Consider the following 25,068-nt stretch of genomic DNA (forward strand, 5'->3'; position numbering starts at 1 on the left):
AATCTATGTGGTCTTGTCAGTGCTACATCTACAGCGTAGCTCCTGAAGTGAACTACTCTTAGAATTTGTTTCAGAGGAAACAAATTGGTTCAGTCTGAGAGACTTGGAGAGAGAGAACTCCTCATTATCACTGAGAGCAATGGATATTTCCCCTGGATAAACTATCTCAGACTACACGATAAAACTTTTTCTGCTATTCTTTATTGTATTCAAGTGGAGGTCCTGGCCTTGTCTCTGGAGCTCTCCTGGCAGGAGGCTGGCTGTACTGAAGAAGGTAGCAGGATTGCAAAGTGTTGCCCACATAATAGAGAGAAGGACTAAGGGGGCCAGGGGAGACTTGACAATGACACTCGAGTTCTTCTGTTTCACTGACTTCCATAAATTCCTGGCTGCCGTGGATCCCTGCAGGTGTGGGAGGCAGAAGGGAGGTTTGGTACACCGATCGTGATTCCTCTCATGTCTTATTTTGCTAGTGCATTTACCTCTCGTGATTTTGATCAGAAGAGGTAACCTGTGGTATATATATCTGTAGCTTTCTGTTTCTTACCTATATTACCTCTATTTACATAAGAAATAAAGTCATATGTTTGACTTACCATATGTCATTGGTGAATGAGCTTTGACTGGCACCCTTAGTATAGGGAAAGAATGGGACTTTGTTACGCAAAGTACATGTTTTGTAATCTCGTATTTCTCCTGTACCACTTTTCTTCAGCTTCTTTCCTATGACAAAGAAATGCAGTCCCTGTTGGTTCATTTTTTTTCCTGCCACTTCTCAGATATTATTTTTCTAAGAATTCCTAGCTATGAGTCTGTCTACAAAGTCTAAGGTTGATGGCATTTTGCCTCATCTGCCACAACCCTGCATGCTCTGATAAATTAACTGTGTTGGGCTGCAGATTTAAATTGGAAAGTAGTACAGAATAATAAGTTATTTTATTGGTTTCTTCCTTTTGATCTCTGACTGCTAGTCTATAATCTAATCTGAACATAGTGATATGATCATTCTTTGTTGCTGGAAATAGTTGTCTATTTTAAAGTTTGGGGTCAAGTCCAATGTTGAGCGTCAGGCCAAATAGTGGGCAGAAGAGTTAAAAATAAATTCCCTGCTCCAGTTTGAGGCAATGCTGTATAGATCCTCACCAATTCAGTAAGTGAAGTCACTCCTGCACCCTCTACAAAAAGAACAGAATACATGCATTACCGGATCTTCTAGATCTGGCAGTGGTTCGTTGGTTGTCCTTAGCACCCCTTTTTATAGTGATGCATAGCACGTAAGAGAGCTGGGGTATAAGACTGAAGGTTAACTTCAACTGTATTCTCATGCAAGACCCTGTTGTCCTCTTATAGTAAGTACTTATAAATACACACATATATATATATAAAAATATTATTTGGGGGCTTTTTCATTTTGGGGGAAAAAGGAAAATGATAGTCCCCCATGAAATGTCAGGTTAGTAAAACACCTGAAAGCATTAGATATTTTGAAATGCATATATAGACATACATCTATAAGCAGGCTGTGAAAATTGTTAAGAACAAAATGTCCTGCTGTGCTTCTGTGCTTGGTGCCTACAGAAAGAGTTCAGTAGAAGTAGTCTGTGTTAATCTTCTGTGCTTGCACTCTGAACTCTGATGTTCAGCTCCTCAAAACATACATGAAACAAGGCATATCAGTGATTCTACCGAACAGACAAAAATCAAAGCCTGAACAACAGAGAAAAACATTCACTCTTTTAAACCACTCCAGCTTTTCTGGAGAACACTACAGGACTGGCCTAGAAAGAAAAAAGCAATTGGAGATTTCAGAGTGCTCAATGTCTTTGCAGTACATGTGAGCACTGCCATTAAAAGCATGCTGAAAATAAACTCCCTTCAAAAAAGCAGTTAGCAATCAATAAGAATTCATGGAGACAGTATTTTATAGATCAGAAATTGAGACTAGAACAAATAAAGATACAGATCTCATACGATCATCAGACTTGATAGAACTCAGTTGACTTCCAGGTTGAAAAAGTTCATTTAGTACTGTTTAATCTTAATAAAAATTAAAAGCGGGCTAATCTGAGGAAAAAGCATGTTGTAATTTATGTGCCAAAATAATTTCAAAGAAATTGATTCTAACACAGAGGAATTGGTTCTCACTCCATTCACAAGATAAAAGAATGCACTGGTAGATACTGTAAGATGTAAAACTTAAAAGTTTGACTCAAAAATAGGAGACGTTGAGTGCAGTAGATTTCTCTGTTTACCATGTTCTATTTATTTTTCCTTTGTATGTTTTTATCGTTGTATCTATAGCTGTTAATTTGTGAGACGTTTCCTGTGAAAATGTGAAAGGAAAACCACAAGAATGAGAACACCTAATTCAGTGCAAGATGAATCTTAATCATTCCACATCATCTCATTGTTCATTAGTGATAGAATTGAACGCAGCCTCCAATTCTGATGTAAATTTGCATATTTACATTGCCCAGAATTTCATCCAAACCAGCCTTGAATTGTATAACTGATTCCAGTGGGCCAATGTAATCTCACAGATTTGACCAGCTTTGGGTAGGGTTGTGTGTGTCACTCTATACATAATTTTTGAATCTTTGGGTCAGAAACGATTTAGCAGTGCGTGATAATGGTTTGTTTTACATAATTCAAATACTGTAGCTGTTGCATGTTGTAATGCTCAGCCTCCGTCGTGTTGGGTGGATAACGCCATTAAGCAAGCACTTTTGACTTCTTTGGTTTCTCTTAAAAGGGAGCAATTTCTTCCCCAGCTCTTTAGGTCCCTGTCTTTTTGAGGCATAGCAGTCAGTTAAAACCCCTACAGAGTTCTAGCTGAGGCTTACAGTGCTTTGAAAGGAGCCCTCAATTTCATATGAGATGCCTACCCCTTCCTTTTGGTCTTTTAGTTTTAAACTCTTTTCTTCTGATCCTGACATTAGACATCCTCTTCCAACTTTTGCTTATGGACTGAACAAACATGATGTTTTCGGTGCTTCTTGAGAAGGAGGAGGGAGATGGTGGTAGAAACTGAGGGCTGCAGCATCTCACAGGTAAAAGAGAAGGGCTGCATGATGTTAAGACAGGGTAGAGAAGCAGGGCATGGGAGAGAGGAATGGAGCCCAAAAAGCCTTTAAAAGAGCAATCCTTGCTTCAATGACTTTGCAGCCTAACAGTGTGAATTAGTATGTGAAACATGAGCTGCCAGTGGGGACAGACTAATTCTGGTTGATCTTTGCATCTTTGTATAGCAGAACAAAAAGAGGTAACAAATACCATCTTTGGGGCATGGGACCGAAGGGGTGGAATATAAAAAGAATAAATGGTGCAGGTGAATGAACACATTCTGTTAATTTCAAGGTATTATTTTGGTTTTCTTGTGTTCTATGTATGAGTGCTATTGTAAGTAGTGAAGAGAGAAAAGAGCGCATCAGATGGGTAGGTGATAGCAGTAGAAAGTATATTTGCAATATAGAAGAAAAAAGTGGTGTTGCTTGGCATGATGGAAGGGGGAGGAGTATGGAGAACCATTAGGAACAAAGCCCAGAGGTTGTGGGTTCATAGAGAATGACAAAGGTGAAAAAAATCCTGAAGCCACATGAAAGTGCATTAAATGGAAAGAAATTTTAAAGGGTGCTGTAGTGACAGCTATGGTACAGGCAGGCAAAGCAACATAAAACAGGCTGAAAGTGATGAAGATTCAACCAGTTGCGGGATGGGACTGTGTTTGAGGAGCTGGGAAGGGACAGTGGGCACAATAGGAGAGCAAAGCAGAGAACTTGCTTCAACAGCACCAGGAACAGGAGAAACTCCATATGTGGCCAAGGGAGAGGTAGGAAACATAACTATGAGAGATGTAAAATAACGTATGATTGTGATGATCACATGAACTCCAGTTAATTTCTCCTACCAAGCACGTAACATTATATCTTCTGATTTAAACCCAATTCTATTTGTATATAGCTACGGCCTATCTAGAGGAAAGTGTTAAAGACTGGTATCTTTTAGGGGTAATATTGTCAGTCCTTTGGGGTCAGGCAATTCTTTTGTTCTGTTGATTATCAGGTCACCATTTGTATCTGTGCCTTGTTTGCCAAGAGAGTATTGCGCTACTTTCTCATATAAATATATAAAATAGCACAGTTCTACATCCAAAACGAGATCTGTGATAAGCTGAATAAGTAACAGCTGAAGCAACTTTTCTGATGGCAACTTTTGGTTGTGTATGTCAGCTATTTCCAGTGAGAGGGCCATTCAGATGAAACAAACAGCATTAGTTTACATCAAGTCACAGCTTTCTGTAATGGATGCTTTCATTGCTAGGCATACTTGGTGCATCATCCTCTATTGAAGTAATTAACAAAGTATCTTGGCACTTTAATATCTCTCAAAGCTCATTTCATGGCACAACTAATTTGACAGCTGTCTGAATTACAACAATGTGTGTTAATACTATGTTTTCTTAATACCAGAATTAAAGTTTGTCTTCCAGACCAGTATTACTGTCTCAGTCTGTACTTCACAGCGCTAACTTTGGCATCGATAGTCTGATAAATTGCTCAAAACAATTTTCAACCAGTCAGAGCAGATATGATTTTCTTCACTTTGGATGAATATCAAAAGTGTTTAGATCCTCATCCAACTGCTTCATCTTGCCATGTATTACTTGATAACACAATGTCATTTTGTAGTGGCAGACTATAATTTTGTTCGTATTCCAAACATTGCCCTTTATAGTATATACAAGCAGCACTTGAACGCTAAAGTTCACTTCAGAACTTACAATCTAAAATAGTAAGTATCATAAACTCATATCACATAGAATACCCTAGTGAAGGGTTATTTCAAGAATGATTTCAGAAAATATGGTGTGGTCTTATGCTTTTTAGATCCAGTTTGTAGCTTATATAAATTCTGACGAAAGACTCAATCACAGACAAGAAGTTGAAAAGCAGCTGGAGCAATGGGACAAAATTCTCAGGATCCAAATTTTGATATCGGCTCGTGATAATTCACAAAGAGAAGATTTTCTACAAGTACAGTTTACACTAGCTTTCTGAAATGAATCTGTAGAACTAAAGATCATTAAACATATAAATGTCAGTTTTCAATAATATATCCTATACCTGACAAACATGAATTAATTCCCTGACATCCTGGAAAGTGCATTTTAATTTCAGTCCTCTGTGTTAGCCAAAATACTGTGATTCTTCTGTAGGAATCAAAGTACAAATGCTCGTTAAACTCTTGCAAATCATTGACATTATTAAATCATACCCTATCGTATATAGTTTTAAAAATAATTTTCCATCTTTTATTTTTCTTCTTACTTCACCTTTCTGGTACGTTCCAGAGCCCTGCATGTTTGTGCTGATGACAAGAGAATGTCTATACAGACAATCTTCTGAGCACTCTAAATATAGATGACAGGATTTTATACTACTTGACCATCTGACTTTTTGGAGATTTGAAAGGGATTGGTCTTCCATGGGGGGGCGGGGAGTAAAGGCAGCTGAGTCATACTCAAACTCATGTTGATATATTTTAAGAATCCGTTTTTCCTTTTTTTTTCTCCTGGTCTTTTATCTAAGATACTTTATCTCATTTGTTTCATTTTCTACGTACAAGAGACAGCAATAGGTCAGTCTCTTGAACACTTTTCACTGCTCTGTTGTGTTAATTGGCAAGTTTATTTTGTAATAGTTACCATTCAGAATCACGTTTTCTAAAATTTTGTTTAGGATCAAAATAGAGCATTGGTTGACTGTGCTTTAGAAAAGGGCAAATATTATAGGGCAAGGACTAAACTTTCAACAGAGGGTAAAGCTTTAGGACTTGCTTTCTGTTTTTAATGCATAGCAGTTATATATAAAGCAGAGGGGAGAAGTTCCATGTAACTGTGGTACCTTTGTATACCATGTCTTCATACAATGATTACCATTTTAGAGAGTCATTCTCTGCTGTTGCTATATCTTGTCATCTTAGCCACAAAAGTTCTTATTACAGGTAATTTGCAGAATAACTTAATTAAATAGGTGGTATTTGTTAACACAAGTTGACTATTAATCAGGGCTTAAATGAACTGGAATGTCTTGCCAAGACCTGTTCCAGTCATATACATCATGAACATATAAATATCTTTGTACTTGTGTTACCTCAGGGCATCTTTCTTTATACACAGTTTTACCCTGCCTCTAGTGGTGACTACATAGCCTTCCTGTAGATCCAGGAGTTTACTTTCAAAGAACAGGGGAATACCTGGAGGAAATAATATGTACAATTACTCCTATTACAGCAACGCAAACGATCAGAATTCTTTTGCAATGCGTGCTTTGTATATGTGAGGGTACAGTCTCTGCCTCAAATGGTTTCCTGTCTAAATAAGCACAAGTAGGCAAAAATAGCTATTATTGTCCTCACTGACAAGAATTGAATAAAGGAGTAATTTACTGACTAGCCTTAGGTCAAGCAGGAAGCTAATGGCAGTGCTGCCGATTGAATGTAAGTATCCTTATTTCTAGTGCAGTGCTTTATCCAAAAATACGTCATTATCTGTTAGACATCTGAGTGAGAACATCCTGCAATATACCCTGGCATTGCTTTCTCTGGAAAACATTCTCCTAGTGCTAATCTTAATCTTAACTTTTTTTTTTTTTCTTTAACACCCATAAACCTTTGTACTTCTATTAAATTCTTGGAAGAAAGAGTGAGAAGTGGTTAAAGGGGGTATATACAATAACTAAAATACTCTTGGGAGTCAGTTCAGTTTTATTGCATTTAGTCTGCTCAGCCAAGTAATATATATCTAGTTCCAGGTACTTGCTTGTTGTCTCAGTTTGTATAGTGTTGGTAGGAAATTGGCACCATAGATATTCTTTACAAGAAGGAATGATGTACGTCCCTACATAAAACAGTTTTGAACAGCTCACAGGAGCCGAAAAATGCTAGTTACTTTTCCCTTTGATTTTCTGCAGTGTTGAGGAGCAGCTCCCAGGATATTTGTTGGCTGACCTTGCAACCTGGAACATCATGATCTGGTGTTACTTCTTGCAGACCAGTTGACAAGCCTAAGTTTGGATGTATTAGAAATGTGTGAACACCATCTGTATGTGTACATTAGTGCAGCTCTCTTGTCCTTTCCCTCCAGCATACAGCCTTAAGTCCCTTGGTTATTCCTGCTGTGGTTTGCTGAGGGCTCCATAACTAAAGGGTGATGTTAAAGAGGAGGGAACAACTTTGTCTTGTCCCATTTTGGTCTGAAGAGACCTGCCAACACACAGTTCAGCAGGCACTTTGCTGTGAGGAAGGGATCCAGGGAAGAAAAGCAGTGCTGTGCCTCAGTGTATCGCCTCACTTACACATCCTTTGCTTATGACGCGGAATATCCCATTCAACCTGATAACACTTTTACAACATTCAAAGAGGAAGACGTAGTTTTCTGCTACCAGACTTAACGGAGGAGATGTAACAGCTTTTATCGGGTTGTCATAGGGAATTTCACAGCCCAACCACCTCAGCATGGAGCATTACCCACTCCGCTGTTAGCCAGGAGCTGCTACGGAGCAGGCTATCACAGTCATCTAACATTTGTTTGTTATGCAAATATCTGCAAGAACCAAATTGAGAACTTAACATATTTTTGCCACCTGTCTGGTGTAGGGCTTCAATGCAAGGGAAATTCTTTGGTGGACCTTTTAAACTTTGATCAACTTCATTAACTCTGTTTCCTCAAAAGGAGCAGCAGTTGTTCCTGCCAGTCCCGTGTCTGCCTCACCACTGGGCAGGTGAAGAGTAAGCTGAATGATTACAGTCTTCTGCCTGATTTCATCTAGGTTCTTCTAATGGGCTGACCACTGTGTTATCTCATGACTTAATAATTTGACAGAATTAGTAGCAACCATATGGGTGTTAGCTGATAGACTGTAATTCTGCCTAATCATAAACCAGGAGGTAATGCACATGAGTCTCTGTTAGCTATTGGATTGTAGTGATTTTAGGTTCTCTTGGATGTATATGGATATATATGAAAATAAGATTGCCGTTAAGACAGCAAGGATATTTTATAATATTGTCTAAATCCCCTTACAGATACTGAACTCTAAGTCCCGATGCTTTATCTCTGTATTTTTATATCATGAAAGCAAGCTGTCTTTACGACTTTGAGGAAACATTATTATACCACTGTATAAATTCACATTAGGCTTGGATCTTGAATGCTTTAAGAAGTTCTGGTTCCTTCCTCTAAAATAAAATGTAAAATAACTTTAAAAGTTAGAGAGATGAAAAACCAAGGTAATCACAGGTATTGAAAAATTTCCATAATATGAAGAAGTTGACTATGCTAACACTGTTTAGCCTGGAGAAAAGTTGACAAAGGGACAACACGCTGGAAGTCCGTAAAGCCTGATATAAAGAAGGTGAGTAGAGTTCATTGTCCTTTCCAGTGTAAAACATAGGAGAGCTCAAACGAAATCAGAAGGTGGTGGTGTCACAGCAAAAAAAGGCACTTCTGTGTGTAGTTGAGTCAAGAAAGTTATCATCACAAGATGCTGAAAACTGTTCTGGTTTTAAGGAGCAGTTGACAGACTCATGGAAGCAAATCCAAGTAGGGCTGCTGAAGAGAAAGTTTTTACCTCTGACTCAATAAACTGCAAGAAGCTGGGGGCAGTATTGTGGGTAAATAGTTCTTTTCTTCCACTCTGCTCTAGGCAGAGGGGTACTGGCCAGTGGCAGAGTTGATGATATGGCAGAGATGCAGCATGGTACAGCTCTTCTTCCCATCCTTATGTCCTGGAATCAATATCACTGCTACAATTAGGAAATTTACTCTGATTCTGAGGTGAAAAGCTCTATCCAGATATAAATTTCACTTTCTAAAAAAAAAAATAAAAATACCCTCATGAAGACTGATGCCTTTTTTTATAAGCGAATTAGAATATAGGTAGCTGTTGAATGTAGAAGAAATAATGGTGAAGCTTTGAAAGACTAATGCTGAACTGTACAGGCACCTCTTCAAACATGCCCTTTCAAATGTTTCCTTGTCCTATACAATGGAAATGTCAGCCTTCAGGGTTGTCCTGTGTCCCCAGATTGGATCCGCCAAGACACCTAGATGAGTTAAGCGTCCACTTCTTGCTGAGGTTCAGCAGAAGGTGGCATCTTCTTTGTTTGACCTTCTGGAAATCCTTGCCTGGATGCCTGTGTATGGTGCTGTGTCTGCAAATTAGAATCATATTATTTGGGGCACCTGTAGGAAAACTTGGCCAGATACCTTAACAAGGCAAAGATTAACATTCATCTGGTGCACACATCCTGGAATAATGAGAGTCTCTTCCTCACAGAGATACAGATCTGAATAGCAAACGCTTTCTCCTTTTGTTTGGATTTGCTATTCACCCCTGCTTTGATTTCATGTTCTGTAAAGATATTCCAGAAGCATTTTTCTCACTAATGACTAGCTAAATGTAAAGGAAAGACTAAATCTTAAATCATTCCTCCACACCTGAGCTATATCTCTGAATATGTTTCTGGATTAAATAGATTTTTCTTCCTACAATTCATTTTTTTTTCCAGTCCTGCTAAGTCTTTTGTAGTAATTCTAGAGGTACAGCAGCATGATACGCCTACCCATTGCTGATTTTCTACATGGCCAAGAAATGACAGGGATTTAATGCTGGAAATATCTTTGGAGACCAAATCAGATATAAAATAAAAAGAATCCTGGTATACAATTGATCCTACAGAAGTAACCATTTCCTAGGCATCACTATTGTATACAGTAGGAAATAGGTACAGCTGTTTCCTTAGAATAAAACAATTTGTGAAGCCTGTCATAAAAGGCTAAGAGAATACCTTCTCTTCTTCACATCCCTTTTAACTGCCTCCATAAAATTTAAGCTATTGCAATAAAACTTGGGAAGTGCTTTCACTGGTGAGCTCTGTTTGACAGTACTTAGGAGATTACTTTGTGCTCAAGACCAGTTGGAATGTTTGAACATTAAAATTATGTAAAATTATATTTATTTTCTGGCCTTTTTTTTTTTTTTTAGCTTAAAAGATCTGTGTGTGTGTGTTTTTTATTTTTTTTAAACGGAAAGATCTTTAAACAGTTCGCTGCCTTCTTGGCATTTCTTCATTCTGCTTTTCATTTCATGTGAAGTCTCCTGGGCTCTGACCAGTTCAAAAAGCAACTTTGTAGTTTTCATTGTATTGGAAACGACGCTCTTTGTCTGATAGACAACTGCATTCACACTGCTAAGCATTTGGACTGAACTTTTCATTTAACCCTACCGACTTCTTTTTCTCCTTCTCTCAGCATTGTCTGTATTACATTGCCACGGTAGGAAATACATCTTCTGTTTCTGAAGCGTCTGCATTTTTTCTGTGATCCTAAATGTAGCTTTGGTGCACGGTTTGGGATCTAATGGAGATGTGCTTTGCGTATGTGCTGTTGCATATAATAACCCGAGGCATTCATATCAAAGCCAGTTAAAAGGTGGCCTATGCCAGCTGAAATGGAGCTTTGTTACTCTTTGATAGCTGGTAGGTGACTGATACGATGTCAGTCTATTTACTAATGAAAAAAAATGTGCCAGTAAGTCTATCAGTTTTGTGGAAACGTTAAGCAAAACAGCTAAAGGATGAACACAGCTGGAGCTTGAATAACTCTCGTGTTAGTGTCTCTGTGTCAAAGTTGTGGCAAGTTGATGAGATGGTTTGGGAATTTTTCGATATGCTCTAAATACCTTTGTAGTATCACACTCAGTGGAGTACTGTGCATAGGTCTTGTTAGCTCATGTGCTTAAAATTGCACATGTACTTTGGTGCTGCCAGTCCAAAAGCTGCAAGATTTTGCTGCTGGATTTGTGGAGTGGATGGAGGCTGTGGGGTGTTTCCATGAGGCTGGCAGCTTCTTCCTTGGAAGAGGCGGGGAATAGCCGTTGGGGCAGCATGTTTTACTCTGCTGATCAGACATCTGTACCAGCCCAAGGTCAGAATCTGAACTGTGCCAAGTATCTCCGTAGGAAAAGAGAGGACAAAGTACATGTGCCCTTCATCTGTACTCAGACTGGGACTTACTGCCGGGATGCAGAGACATCCCAGCTTGTGAAGCTAACTCTGACTCAGATCTAGCCCCCATGATTGCTACTTTCGGGCCACCCAGGTCCAAATAAATAATGTTGTTGCTTAACGAAGGAAAGAGCACAGTCCTTGGGCCCATGTGAAAAGTACTGGCAACGTGCAATCTTTCATAAGTAATTGATTCGATTTAATCATAGGGAAATGTGAAAAGGCAGAAACCTTTTAAATTAACAAAGTGATGAAATATTTGTGTATATATAAAATAGAATGAATTTAGTATCTTTCACAAGACAGCATGCAATATTTTCATTCCAATATAATTTATGGCATTTGAAAGAAATTATTCTCTCTTACCCATATGTCTCTTTTCTACAGCACTCAGTTTTGAGATATGTATGCATTATAATCTTAAACACTGTATTATATTTGTTTAAGTTTTATCTGTGCATGTTGCAAGCGGGTGTATAAATGTCTCCTGAATGTTACCAGTTACAGGCCATCTCTTGCTTTGAAACAAGTATGCTAATACTGTACTAGAAGTTTCAAGTTCAAATACACAGTTCACAGAATGTGATTCCAAGATGCCAGAAACCCTATTAAAAACAAGCTTTTCTTTGCTGCTATATCTGCTTGCCTAAATGCAATCTGTAGACCACAGATCTCACATTTATTCATGTTATATCAGAGACATTTCTAGTGTAGGCTACAGAATGCCTGCACAGTGCCCTGCAGAATGTATATCTCCTGGGCGTCAAAAGAAGCCATACTTTGTTTTTACCCATCCAATAACGAACTAGAGACTTGACCATCCTCTATTACACCATTCTTTTGTAGTCAAAGGATGACAACATATTCCACTATACCTGTCTGTACTTGCACGGTGTACAGAATGATTCCATACTATGCTATAATTAAGCAGAAGACCCAGTTTATCTTGGGATGCCTTTTAACTACAAATTACAGCTCTTCTCAGATTGGGGAATCCTGTGGTCTGCTTGAGATTCAAGGGTCTGTGAGGAGTTGAGGCGCAAGAGGTGGAAGTTTGAGAGTAGTTTAGAACAGCCTCAGGAATACCCTTTCCAAGCAGACATGAGCAGCTTAAAGGAAACACTGATGTTTGGAACTGGGAGATATTGTATTTATATGCATACTTGAAATATAATAAATATAAATTATTAGCTATATTTACCACATATTAATAAACATATTAGCTATATTACATTAGCATGATGTAGTTGTCGCTTTGTACATAAGCCTGATAAGGACTTGCACAAACTGAACATTTTTTTGCCTATGTGCATAGTTATAGTAAGATATTTAACCAAATAACCAACAAATGTGTTTATTAATCATACAAAGCAGGTGAAGACTAGTTCCTTTTGTATGCAGCTGCTCTCATGGAGCCTTCTGGACACAGAATAAGTGAAGATCATGAAAGGGCTCACAGAACTGATATTACCCTGTTTCTGTACCCTGCCTATTCTAAAGCTTACACACCTCAGAATGCGTCATTACTAAATTATTTATTGATCCTGAGTAACACATGTCAACACATCTGTGAGTCTGATTTTATTTATGGGGTGGTTCTGAAAGAACAGTGCGATTTATGTATCTATCCAAGTCACTGGAGAAAATTTCTAATTCCATATTCCTTTCTGTAACGGTTTAAAATTCACAAGTGTTTAAAAATCTTTTTGCATTTCTGCATGCAGTGTTTTTCAGCTTCAGCTGACCAAATATTAACCTGAAGAATGTACCTATTCACCCTATATTTCTGATCTCCCAAGTAACATAATGTAGTACATTTGTTTTCTAAGCAGCATACTACAAAGACTGCAGAAGCTACTCTAGATTTGAGAAGGTTCATGGGAGTGATGATGATCACATTTTGTAGAGTGAGCCTATACTTTATTAGATGAAAGGAGCAGACATAAGAGGCAGTCTGAATTGAAGAGGATGGTGGGAAGTGCGTGGATTTTTAGGACAGGGATGTGCTCATCCATTTTCTGATTCCATGGCCAGCATTTTTTCCAATATTTAAATGGTTCCCTGTCTCTGGCTTCCCACTTGTGCTTTCTTCTCTGAGATCTTGTGTTTCATTTCTTAGCTCAAGCTTGATTTTGTGGACTTTAAAAGACCAAAGCATTTGTTAGGAGAAAGAATGGCAAAAGACAAAGACTGGAAGGAGAGGATATTTCAGATAGGCAAAACTGTATGGGAAGTAGGGATGATGAGATGATAAGGAAATTAAGACAAGTTTTATAGAATTCCTGCTGCTGCTGCCCATGCTGACACCTTTTTATTATTAAATCTTGTCACTTCTTTCCAGCTTAGTCTTCCTGGGATGCAGTCTACCTGCTTTGGTTGATGCTCAGCCCTCTTCAGTAGCGTGGTTGGTGTCATTGATGTTTACCCAATATCAGAAGCGTCTCACTAGTCTTCGGTTCTCTCAATTCAGAATGTAGCTGCACTTGGGCTTGTCTGACTGTTATGATAATTGCATAGAGCCTTTCTTTGCCTTTCCTAATAAACTGGCTTATACAAGCTCTCTGTCTTCCCAAAATCCCATAGGTGCCTGCAGTTCCAAGGCATTGGTTTGGATGGCAGGTTGCAGTTTCCTTTTCTGCATAGAATGCAGATGAAGCTTTTGCTGTGTCTTAACAGGTAAGTACCTCTTTGTACATGCATGATAATTTCTGAGTGATATTCAGCTTGCTCCTTGCTGCATTTGTGGGAGAGTTTATAAGTGGAAGCAGAATCTAGAGCCACATTTTATTTCTCTCAGTTGGCCTCAACAGTTGTTGGTTGTGCATTTCTTATCTTTTCTTGTAAAAATAGCAAAGCTTTTGATTGACATCATTACACCAGGAAGTCTAGAACTATGTTTAACTCTACAGTGAATATGCAGAGCTATAGACAAAACATAGAGCATCTTGACTGTTTTTCATGATCTTCATGTTCTCCCATCCTTGAAGAAAAGTGAAGGAAAAGCAATGAACTTCCTTTGGAAATTGTACCATGCTCATAGTAGCCATAAGGACTTATATAAATAGCCAGATAAATTAAAAATATATACCTGAAAACATTTACATAATATTTTCTAAAGTAATATTAGCAACATATTCTTTTTAGTATTAATAAACTGTTGAAGATAATTTTTTGTCATATAAATTTATATATTGCTACCATTATGCTGATCTTAATTGATTCTCTTATAAGATCTACAGTTGCTAATTCTGTATTCATAGCATGCTAATTTCTTCATTAGCAATTATTTTATGGCTCGTTTTAACTGTGAAAGGACAGTTTCACTGGCTTTTCTTTTCCTTTCTGTTTCTATCTTTTCAAAAACACCAATATGGAAATTCTTCATGTCAGACTCCTGGAGAGACTTTCTTGTCTCCCTCTTAGCCTTCAGTCTGTTAGCCAAGCAAAAGTGATTCGGAGGTCATATTGTTAATCCTCTGCTGCAAAGCTAGTCTGCATGGTGCTGCTTAGCTACAGATGTCTTAAGTGTGAAGGTCTGCAATATACAGAAATGATGATGTTGTCAGAATTGTTATTAGCACCGATTTCTGCATTTTCTGCAGAAGTTAGTGACAGAAAGACCAACTGACAGGCAGCCCATGAAAATGTGTGTCGTCTTATACGCAACGGTCTTCTATGGTAGAAATCAGGTGCTTGTCCCAAGTAGATAAGGGAGATACACAGCAACAAAAGCACCAAAAAGTGAGGACACCAAACTGCTCACTGAGAGCTTTGTGCATGGGAGGGTGTCTGCTGTTTCCCTCTGTTGTGGGTTGGGTTTTCAGTGGTGGTGGTGGAACTGACATTTTTTGCAGCTTATGTAAGCAAGTTTGTTATAAAGGGATTGGTATTTGCTGGGCAAAACTCAGAGAGCCAGCATTCATCTTTTTTGCAGGGTGGTAGGTGGAAGCACGCTTTCCCTGCTTTCCCTCGCTTGGTCTGTGTGGACTTGTTGCCCTTGCCATGTGTGCAGTACTAAGTAGAAACAGTATTCGTTGATGAACGATCATGCTTTATGCTAGTAAATGTGACTCTTTTAAATTACATTTTTTTTTCTGCCTTGCCGTGTCTTTTTCATCTAGCTTCCCTAAAAGCAAGAGCAAAAATCTGAAACATTTGGCTGGTTGTGATTTTTTTTTTTTTTTTTTTTAAAATGCTATTTAGAAAATAGGTTCACTGGCCCATACGTGCAATATATGCCTTTGGTAAACAGAAATGTATAATCCACATTTCAGTTCACTTTTTCCAGCAAGGAGATTTTTGTAAAGAGCAGAGCAGGCAAAGCAAGGGATTGTTTTATCAACCACTTTCACACTAAGCATGTGATGTTTTTCTGACCAGTAAGAAACTTGCTTTCAAAAGGCACTGTCAACTTCCCTGAGATTCATTCACTCCTGCTGGCAATGTAAGCTTGAGACAGTAGTGACAGTCTTTCTTCCAGGACACTGTGTATCATACAAAATAAGCTTCCTTCAACTGGAATGATATTTGAGTTACAGTAGCACCATGAAAAGCAATGGCCATTTAGATCAGCCAAGCAAGAAGTATGCAGGATTTCTGATCAGCCATGTACAGCTCCTTTCAGCCTTGCTGGTGATACTTTCGGTAGACAGCATCTGTGGGGGGAATCCTGCAGCTGAGCATCCCTGGTTTCCTCTCCAACAACAGAATGCTGCAGCAATATTGAGGCACTAATTATTTTTGCCAGAAGGGTCTCATTTGGCCTTTGATTTTGAACTAACAGTTAGTAGATGGGGCACTTTCAGAACTGGGTGTGTTTTACAGCACTTGGCAAATGACTGCCTAAATCACAGGTACGGTTTGCAGTTGCAGTGATAAAAAACATCTCCCTGTTGACTTTCCTCATTCAGGATATGTGTTCACAAAAAAGGCATTTTTTTCAATACAGCGAATGGTGTATTGGCATTGATAAGGCGAACTTTACAGAAAGGAATTGGGTAAATGTTATTATCGTTGCGTTACAGGCAGAAACTGAGCTTACATTTGGCTGCACAAGAGGTATATCTACAGGGAGGAGCAGCCTGAGGCCGCCCTGTACAGTCTGTAGTGGGTAGAGAGCCTGGTATGGACTGGGGTAGCTGGAGCATGTAGGGCTCTGTGGCTGGGTCGATACTGCAGAAGAGACTGGGGCCAGGGAATGAGCTCCTGGGGCTGCTGATTATCCCTCGTGCTTAATACTTGTTGTGCAGCCTGGCACTGTTTTGTGTTGTCGGGCCCGGGTTTGTTTTCCCCACCCTCAAACAATATCCTTGGACGCTTTGTACCTTCAAGGCTTCTGCTGCACCACAGAGTGTGCAACCTATAGCCTCAATTTTGTGCTGATCAAATGTTGTTTTGATGAGCTGAGACACAGCCATCACATTATTCAAAATGCTCTGAACTGAGAATAATATGCAGTGAAATAATGTTTATGCATTCAGGCTATGAGGTGACTACAGAAGACCAAAGGAAAACCTTGGGCCAAACATTATGTAGAGTGGCTAGGCAATGTCACTTGGGGCCTTGAGCTTTATTTAGCAATATGGATAAAATCTGAATCCTCAGCTTAGTATATCTGAGCTGATGTAAGATGCTGTGTGGTATGAAGTGTTACCTGCGGTCATTTTCTAGCAGTCATCTCATGAACGGGCATGAGAGCAAGAGCTGAAGTTTAGGACTTCCAGACTCCCAAACTTTGTCCTTCTCATCTCCAGAAAATGCTACACTAAGACACTGTTTAAAAAAAAAAAAAAAAAAGCAGCATCTAAAGAAGGTAAAACTATGGTCCCTGCTGACATACTGTTTCTGTCGTCTCATCAGTTCAGTGGAGGATTGCAGTAGAGCAGGACTAGTTCTGCTCTCTGGAGCCTCTGGCAGCTCTGACTTTATTTGCAGTAGAAGTTGGACTGAATTCTGAAGTAATAAGAAATTGAAGTAAAATGCATTTCTAAAATTGTGTTATGGATGCATGAGGGATTAAAGAGTTTAAAAATAATGATTTACTCAAGTCAGCCTTGAGGATCAAAGCTTTGGCTTCGCTGTTGTCTCAGGGTGGACTTGGTACCTCACGGGATAGTTTCATGGCTCAGTGCAACACAGATAATTTGGCATTCAAAGCTGTCAACAGCATGGATTAATAAAGCATTTACAGTATCTTTAAAGTTATTATTGCAAGCCAGCTCTCATACTCTTCCTGAGTGCAGCTGTAACTGTTCATTTCTGAATGCAAAGTTTCTGCCTTTTTCTTTACTTTTTTTCTTTAGGGAAAATATCCTTGAAAAGATGGGGATAGGCGATTAAAACCAGCAGGAAATGTATAAGGGAATTGTTGGTGGTCTAATCAGGGATTTAGAGACTCCAGCAGGGGAGAAGTATTTTATAAATTTAATATGAGGGTAAATATTATTATCACCATTTTGCAAATCCAAGAACTTATTCAAGATCATTATTCATAGCCCAGGAGTTTTTGTGTTTCTTTTCTTAGCTAACTGCATCATGTCCCCGTCTCCAGCAGAAGGGCAGAAAAATGCATATGAACTGAACTTCTTAGCTGGGATTATCTCATAGGCAACCTTAAATTTTGGCAGCAAGTCAAAGGTTTACAACACATCAGCAAATGAAACATGAGGACAGTTCATGGTACTGCTATCAACTCTCTCTCTATCAACTTCTAACAAGCAGAGGTCAGAGTAATTATGTCCTTGTAACTTTTGGGGTCTTTGTAGCAAATGAGGCAACCAAACTGCTATGGAAAAGCATTATAATGCTTGGGTAGTTTCAGCACAATGCAGTTCCTTTGCAAGGTTCCATGGCCCTTGCACAGCAAGCTCATGTCCTGCTCTCAGCTTGCAAGGAAATGCTCTGATGGTCAGCATGCCTGGTTCCTCGCCCTGAGCCTTTTCCAAAGTGGGCAATATCTTAATGTGCTTCCTTGCCACACGCTTGCTGGAACAGAGTTCCAACCCTTTCAAATTATCAGTTCAGTCCTGGGTTAACGTTGGACTTGATGATCTTAAAGGTCTTTTCCAACCTAAATGATTCTGTGTTTCTATGATTCTGTGATCCTGTGAAATGGGCCTCTGAGGAAATGAATACACTGCATATGGAACACCTGGACTTTGCACAGGTTTGGTGCCTTAAGCAGAAGATGCTATAGACAGACCCCTGAAGTAATTGAGAGGTGTTGTATGGATAAAATTTAACTGCCAACTTCTAATGTGCATATGAACATTTAGACAAAACCAGAAAAAAAGCAATGTGACTACCTAATTATTATGAAAAATGATATTCGTGTTTTGTACAATTATGACTATATTAAGCCTATTTCAAGCAACCAATATGCAAATCTGATTCAGGAGAGATTAATTGGTGATATGAACACTTAAGCTATATAATTTACGCTGATTGAAGAGGCAATACTAAAATGTGGCATTAGCAGATGTTGGATGTACTTTTGCTCTGAATCCATTCACTGAATATGCTAGGTAAAGCTCCCCTTATTCTAAACGATTAAATAGTCTAATCCCTGGATTTTACTTGCATCTGTGTTTTGTTTCTTTGAATTATTCTCCAAGTGCTGTAGCAATAGTTGGTTCTGTGATAAAATGAAGCACATTCCAGATTCAGCTGTTAAGGTCTTTGGCAGGATCAGGCAGGGTGCTTATTAAAAAAACACCTGATCCTTTCTGTTTAATATTCAGCGCCATATTTTCTTTCTCCACAAACTCACTGGTCATCACAGAGCATGCCTCTGGGCACTCCACTAGGTGTGGTGAATTATTCACTGCCACTCTTCTCACCCCAGAACAGAGAAAGTGTGCTCTGTGCATCATGCTGGTCCCAGCAATTCCCTAAATCCGCATTTTCTGAGACGGAAGGAAAGCTGCCAACTGCCTCCTTAATTCCACTGGCAATGAACTAGTTAAATACATTCATTCAACTCAAGCTCATAGGTTCTGATCCGGATCCAGAATTTCATCTGCAGTGTTGATGCCCCTGGAAAATTGAAGTGTGAAGTGAGGAAAGAGAGAGAAGAATTATTTAACTGCTGTATCTCAAATACACATAATAAAACTGTGATCAGAGTTCAATTGGGGGCCACTTTCTGTGCAGTATAGTTCTGTTTCATTTGCTATAAGCACAGAAATTACACCTGGATGCCAGCACACATGCTATGCAAACTTGCCTTAATACAGTGTATTCCTAAAGTATTAGCAGAGAAGGATCTTATAAAAGCTCTGTCCAAAATGCCTAACTACATGCAGTTAATACAGATATTAAATTGAACGATCCTCTTACTATTATAAATGACTGCTTTGCTGTCTTTGTCAGCAGAGTTGTGGCATTCATCCTGTCACTAAGAATAAGAGTAAGATGACCATCTGCATTTCTGCAGAGTGATGGCTACCCAGAGTGAGTTCAATAAAAGAAAATTATAGCTTTGTGCTTTGCTACAGCCAATAAATCACGAGCAGGTCTTGCGCTGAGGCAAAAAATGAAAAATAACATTATGTGGAAAGACTCTTTATAGGGTACCAGCTGAGCAGCCACTTGAATTGTAATACCCCCAAAATGAACATCATGCAAGCGGTAAGTAATGACCTGCTCATGAGGAACTGAGCACACTGGGTTGTTAAGGATGCTGGTGGGTACATGTCAGGGAAACACTAAAGGTATGCTGGTGATCTTTGTGTGGAACAGTGACAGCACGTGAACACAAGCTATCAAGCCACTTTCTTCCTTCAAAATAAATTTCTTCAGTGCTAGCTCAGCATACCATTCCTCTCCTGTTCTCTTACCTGGAGTTTTCTGCATCAGGCTATTCCTTTATTCCTCCTGAAAATCAAAGCTGGTTAAAGGGTGGCCTCAGGGACCCCATGGAGGTGGTATAGGCCTTCTTTCAGGGTTTGAATACGCCATATTGGAGACTGTGGTTCTCTGACCAAACATAGCACTGTAACACCTCCAGTTATCTTATTTGTCAAGTAATAAACATCTTTATGAATGGTGGGGACTCTAAAATCAGCTGAAGCCTAAGCAGGAGTTTTTGGTGTCCTGAATCGGTCGTTCTTAAAGGCAGGTGATTTTCTGGTTGTGTTTCCTCTTTCAGCCTACTTTGAGTCAGTGACTAAAGCTCTAACGCTTTCTTCCCAATTTAGTTACCCTGGGTAGGGGGTGCATTACATGCATGGCTTTGCAAATGAACAGAAACGAGTGCTAAATGAAGATGGAGTAAATGCTGTGGAAAGTGGGTTTCTAAGTAGAGTTTTGACTGTTATCTCATAAATATTCATTGGATTCTATAATATGGTAAGACATTTTCAATATAATATTGAACTAAATTATCATTTACAGGCTATTTGTAGCCATTTTCTTACATGAATAGGTAAATAACAGTTTAAGGCCAAATTTTTATCTGAATTTAGTAGGAATAGCTTAAGGGGTCTCTGATGAAATCGGGTGTAATACAGATCATACTGTGGCTCCAGACATTCAGAACTGCGCTTCTATCTGTTTCTTTCTCAATTTTACAGTCTCTGCTTAAATACCGTGGTGATTATCAGTCAAGGAATGCCTCCAGGTGGATTTTCCCAAAGGACTCAGCATGATGTCAATGAGAACAGTGCTTTAGAAAACCTCAGCTTAAATAAATACCGAAAAGGGCAATAATCACTAGCATTCCAGTTATCTATAAACCCTATTAAATGCACTGTGGGGGAAAAGGGGGAGAACGGAGAAAATATTTTTTTTCAATCTGAGGTTATTATTATTTTTTGCTAATTAATAAACGTTTGGACTGTATTTATTCTGCAGAGGACCACTAGATGTCAGCACACATCTAGGCTAGCACAACCGGAGCAACAACCATCTGGTAGTAAGAAAACCCCTCTACCCTGTAATGATGTAGTTTAGGTAGCATACAGTCGCTGGCTAAAATTGTTTTGTTTGCCTTTATAAAGATTTCAGGTACCCAAACTGTAACAATGACTCTTTTGGCCATCAAAACAGGGGGGCTTTTATGGATGTTACTTCTTGCGCTTGTTCTTGTTTTGCAAACTACATTCATTGCCATCTGTGTTCTGTCTACAGTCTTTCAGGAAGCACTTCTTGTATGAAAGTCTACCAGGTTTAGCTTTATAGTGAAAATGGCTATTGGTTTTTTATCTAAAGGTTGTATGACCAAGCTCATTTTAGACATGAACATGTCAGCTAATTCTGTTGAAAGCGGGGAAAATCTGAATAAAACTTCAAACATAATATTCATAGCATAATGTGATGTGCAACTGTTCTGTGAGATCAGGCAAAAAACCCTGGTGTATTTTGAATGTGCTCAACTCACCTGTATTGCATATAAGAAATAATGAAAAAAAATTACGTTATTATGCATCCAGCCTATTTAAAATGCATAGACACAATTCACTGCTTGCATTGTTTTTAAGTTAGATCAAAAGCCTTCTTGATCAATTTTGCCACACAGGAGTAAGGATTAGTATCTGGCCATACATGTTCCTATTGCTGTGTATTCATTATTTAATAAATATCTAGATCCAGTGTTAAAACAAAGAAGACTTTTGGGCAGGTAATCCATCTTTCCTAACCATCCATTTCTCCAGGACAACTGCATTTTGGAAAAATTGACATATAAACGGGAAACTGTTATTTAAACAGGTTTTTTCTAATACAGTGGAAAGCAGGGTCCTTAGCTATCCTAGCAATTCAAACAGACGCTGCTACAACTGCTGCCAACAGGCGTTAGGGGACATCATGTCACCACTGAATTATTTTGTAGGAAACTATAGTGCAACCCCTGCAGTGCTAGGGCTCCGTGCTCCTTATCCACCCCACTTCAACAGAGACACTCAGCTGAAGCATATGGGCTAGTGGCAGGACAACTTACTTCCCGCCAGAGACGTATTTGAACGGCCCGCTGAAGGGACCTCGGGATTAGATGCCTCAGTGGAGGACCTGAAGTTAGCTGGGGTGAATCTGGGCCCGTAACACCAAGTTACTATGAAATGATTTATCCCTTGGCCTGTGAGTCACTTTGCAGCAGTAAAGCCCCAGTTTCTCTGCTTCCACCACATTTGTGCTGTGGCACTGCACATATTCCTTGTGCTGAGTTACAGATTGCTGCGGTCTCTGTGGCCCTGTTCACCAGATACAGGGAGCTGGTGAAAAAGCAGAGGCTTTTCAGTGGCTCTGGGTGGCTTTCTCCAGCCTGCCCTCATATATGACCTGGGGCGAGGGTGGTAATCTCGTAGTAGTTACAGCTGTCCTATTTGCACTTAACATATTTTGCCTGCCCTGTCCCAGTGTCTGCCAAGGGTTTGCACCATGTATTTTCCGTGCGGCAGAACATTCAGCAGGTTGCCAGGCTTAAGTGCGTTGCAATAATCAGCCTCTCCCATGATGGTTGTTTTGATCACAGCATCACCCTGTGTAAGCAGGTGCTTCATCCTTGCAGTATTTCAAAGCTGATAAACAGCTGACCAAGTACAGAGAGGGAGAGATGCAGAGTAAGGGGAAACTTGGAGTCAAGACAGAGATCAAGTCTGCTTGATCTACCAGATTTTGCTCACGGAAAATATATTCCATTGAACTACAAACTTGACTGACCTTACTCACACTGCGCTTAAGGCAGGTTGCCTAGCAGCAGAGATCTTAAAAGGATTTAGCCACAAAAAATATCTTGCTGTCCATGTCTCATCTGTTAGTAAAATTTAGGATGCATAGGAATTTCCATGCCAAAGGTGGAAGAAAGCAAGGTACAGCCCCTCTGGACCTCATGCAAGTAAAGCAATGCAAACCTAGGCAGACTGGCTTTATTGTTCCTGGAAAAAGACTATTTGGATTGCACACACCACCTCATCTTTTTCTAACGTGAAATAAAGGAATTGATCTGTTTTTTTAAACAGATTGCTGCAAATTCTGCTTATTTGAGCAGAGTAAATAACAGTGAAAAGTGGGAAGGACCTGAGGGGGAGTAATGCTTGGTTTAGAAGTACATTTCATTGTGACTGCTTGCTGTCTTCCTATTATGTGAATACTTGAGAAATCTGTGAGGAAACTGGCTGAATAAATGTGGATGTTGGAGTTTGTTAGGAATACTTTGGCTGCCTGAGATAAAATCAATGATTTGTATAATTATCCTGACTTGGCATCCTGATCCAAATGGCTCTTGCTCCTTAGCACAACCCTGTACCACTCTGTCCTCTGGCCCAAAGCAGAGGCTGACTGTCAGCAGTGCTGACAAAGAAATGACAGCATCCTTTTAGCTGGCCATTGAGTAAGAAGAGGTTCAGCAAAGGGGAACTGAGTCTTGCAGTTTTCCAATACACTCAGTATTCCCTGTCACTACAGCACCAGACCAGGATGAACTGGTGAGTTTTTGGGTCAGCATTGATCATCCTCTTTCTCAGATTTGATCCTTCTCCGTGGATATCTTTCATTTCTAAGGAAAGTCTTTGTCTTCTCAGATTTTAAATCCAAACAGACAAATAATGCTCGAGAATTTTAAGACTGGTAAAAGATAGGATGATCATTTTCAGTGTTAATATGGCACCTGGAAGCATTTTCATTTCTGTTTGCTTCTAGAAGATGGGCTATGGTATCTGGTGGAAGCTTGCATATTTTTCTTTACTGCAATCTGTGCTGTGAATTAAAATTGGCAGATAATTTGGCTGAATAGCTCTGTAAACTATTGCGAAGTGATATAAAATACATACATTATTTCTTAGTATTATGGTTTAGCTTATAAGACAGCAGTATACTCAAAATGTATTAAAATATGCCTCTATTGCTGAATCAGGACTTTTCCTTCTTGAAGATCTGTGATTTTTTACTTGGTAGCATTTCCTTGATACTCAAGTGCTGTGTTCAGCTTTGTCCCATTTTAGTGAATAATTGTTGATTAAAAATAAAACCAAAACTGAGTTTTTTCATTCATTTTGTATTGCTGCTTAGGGCAGAAAAAATATCTTCCTTCCTGAATGAATGAAAAAGATTATAACAACTGATTTCACATTCACATTTCTAATGAGACAGAAACCTTTAGTGTCCAGTTCGGCCATTAGGTGTAAATAAAAGGTATAAGCTGTATGAGGATCTCTTCTGTGCCGTTCCTGACATCATTTGCTTTTCCTGCTGTAGCTTTGTTTACACCTGGAAGGATCCCCCCAAATTTTTTTTGTAGCACCTGTCTATGATGGTGGCACTGGGATTCAGGGAAATAAGGTACACCTTTTTAACAAAGAGGCTAGTTCATCATTGGAAACTGTTTATGTAGAATAGTAGTGGGTCCTTGACAATTGCTGAGTTTTTAAATCAGGTTGCAATTATTTTTTTTTAAGATTTATTTTAGATCAATTGCACACAATCATTGGACTTGATGCAGGAATTAATACAAGGAAATCTTATGGCTTTTAATATTTTTAAGTACTTTAACCATTAGTCCAAAATCATCAGTTAATTGCTAAGAGGCAATAGTCTAATAACAGTGTCAATGTACAGTCCTTGCCTCTTCATGACAATACCTTACTAAAAGGGAATTGTAGTATCAGAGATGTGTTGATTAATTATATATTATTTTTCTGAAATCAGAACATTTCTCCACATAGGTCATGCTCTCTTTCTATTTATGACATTTTATTGTTGTATGCATCTCATAAAGAGGCTTATTTTCTCAGAGTAAGACTAGTTTCATCAAACACGCGTCATGGCCACATCTTTTTGGACAGGTGCATTTGGGGATACAGTGTGCTGCCCTGGTATCTATAAACCCCGAATCTTTGTCGGGACAGTCACAGGCTTAGAGAGCTTTCATGTCCTGAACCACCACAGGGGCTTCACAAGGTGAATGACTGCACTAGTGAATCCCTAGTTACTAATTCTGGAGTAGTACATGTAGCTTTAAATGATGAATCAGACAGAATGAGGCTGGCCATTAGAATGCACTTGATGTTA

At 39.1% G+C, this 25,068-nt stretch overlaps 1 protein-coding gene across 1 annotated transcript in view; it reads left to right on the forward strand.

Moving 5' to 3' along the window:
• The first annotated feature begins 222 nt into the window (after positions 1-222).
• GADL1 (glutamate decarboxylase like 1) overlaps positions 223-25,068 on the forward strand; it is a 159,605-nt gene continuing 134,759 nt past the window's right edge. The window contains exon 1 of the mRNA XM_080387331.1: positions 223-13,743. The gene's annotated coding sequence lies outside the window, so the exon portion shown is untranslated. The remainder of the gene's footprint in view (positions 13,744-25,068) is intronic.

The sequence above is a fragment of the Falco punctatus genome (assembly GCF_963210335.1).
Source record: "Falco punctatus genome assembly, chromosome: 4".
In the NCBI taxonomy this organism is placed as follows: domain Eukaryota; kingdom Metazoa; phylum Chordata; class Aves; order Falconiformes; family Falconidae; genus Falco; species Falco punctatus.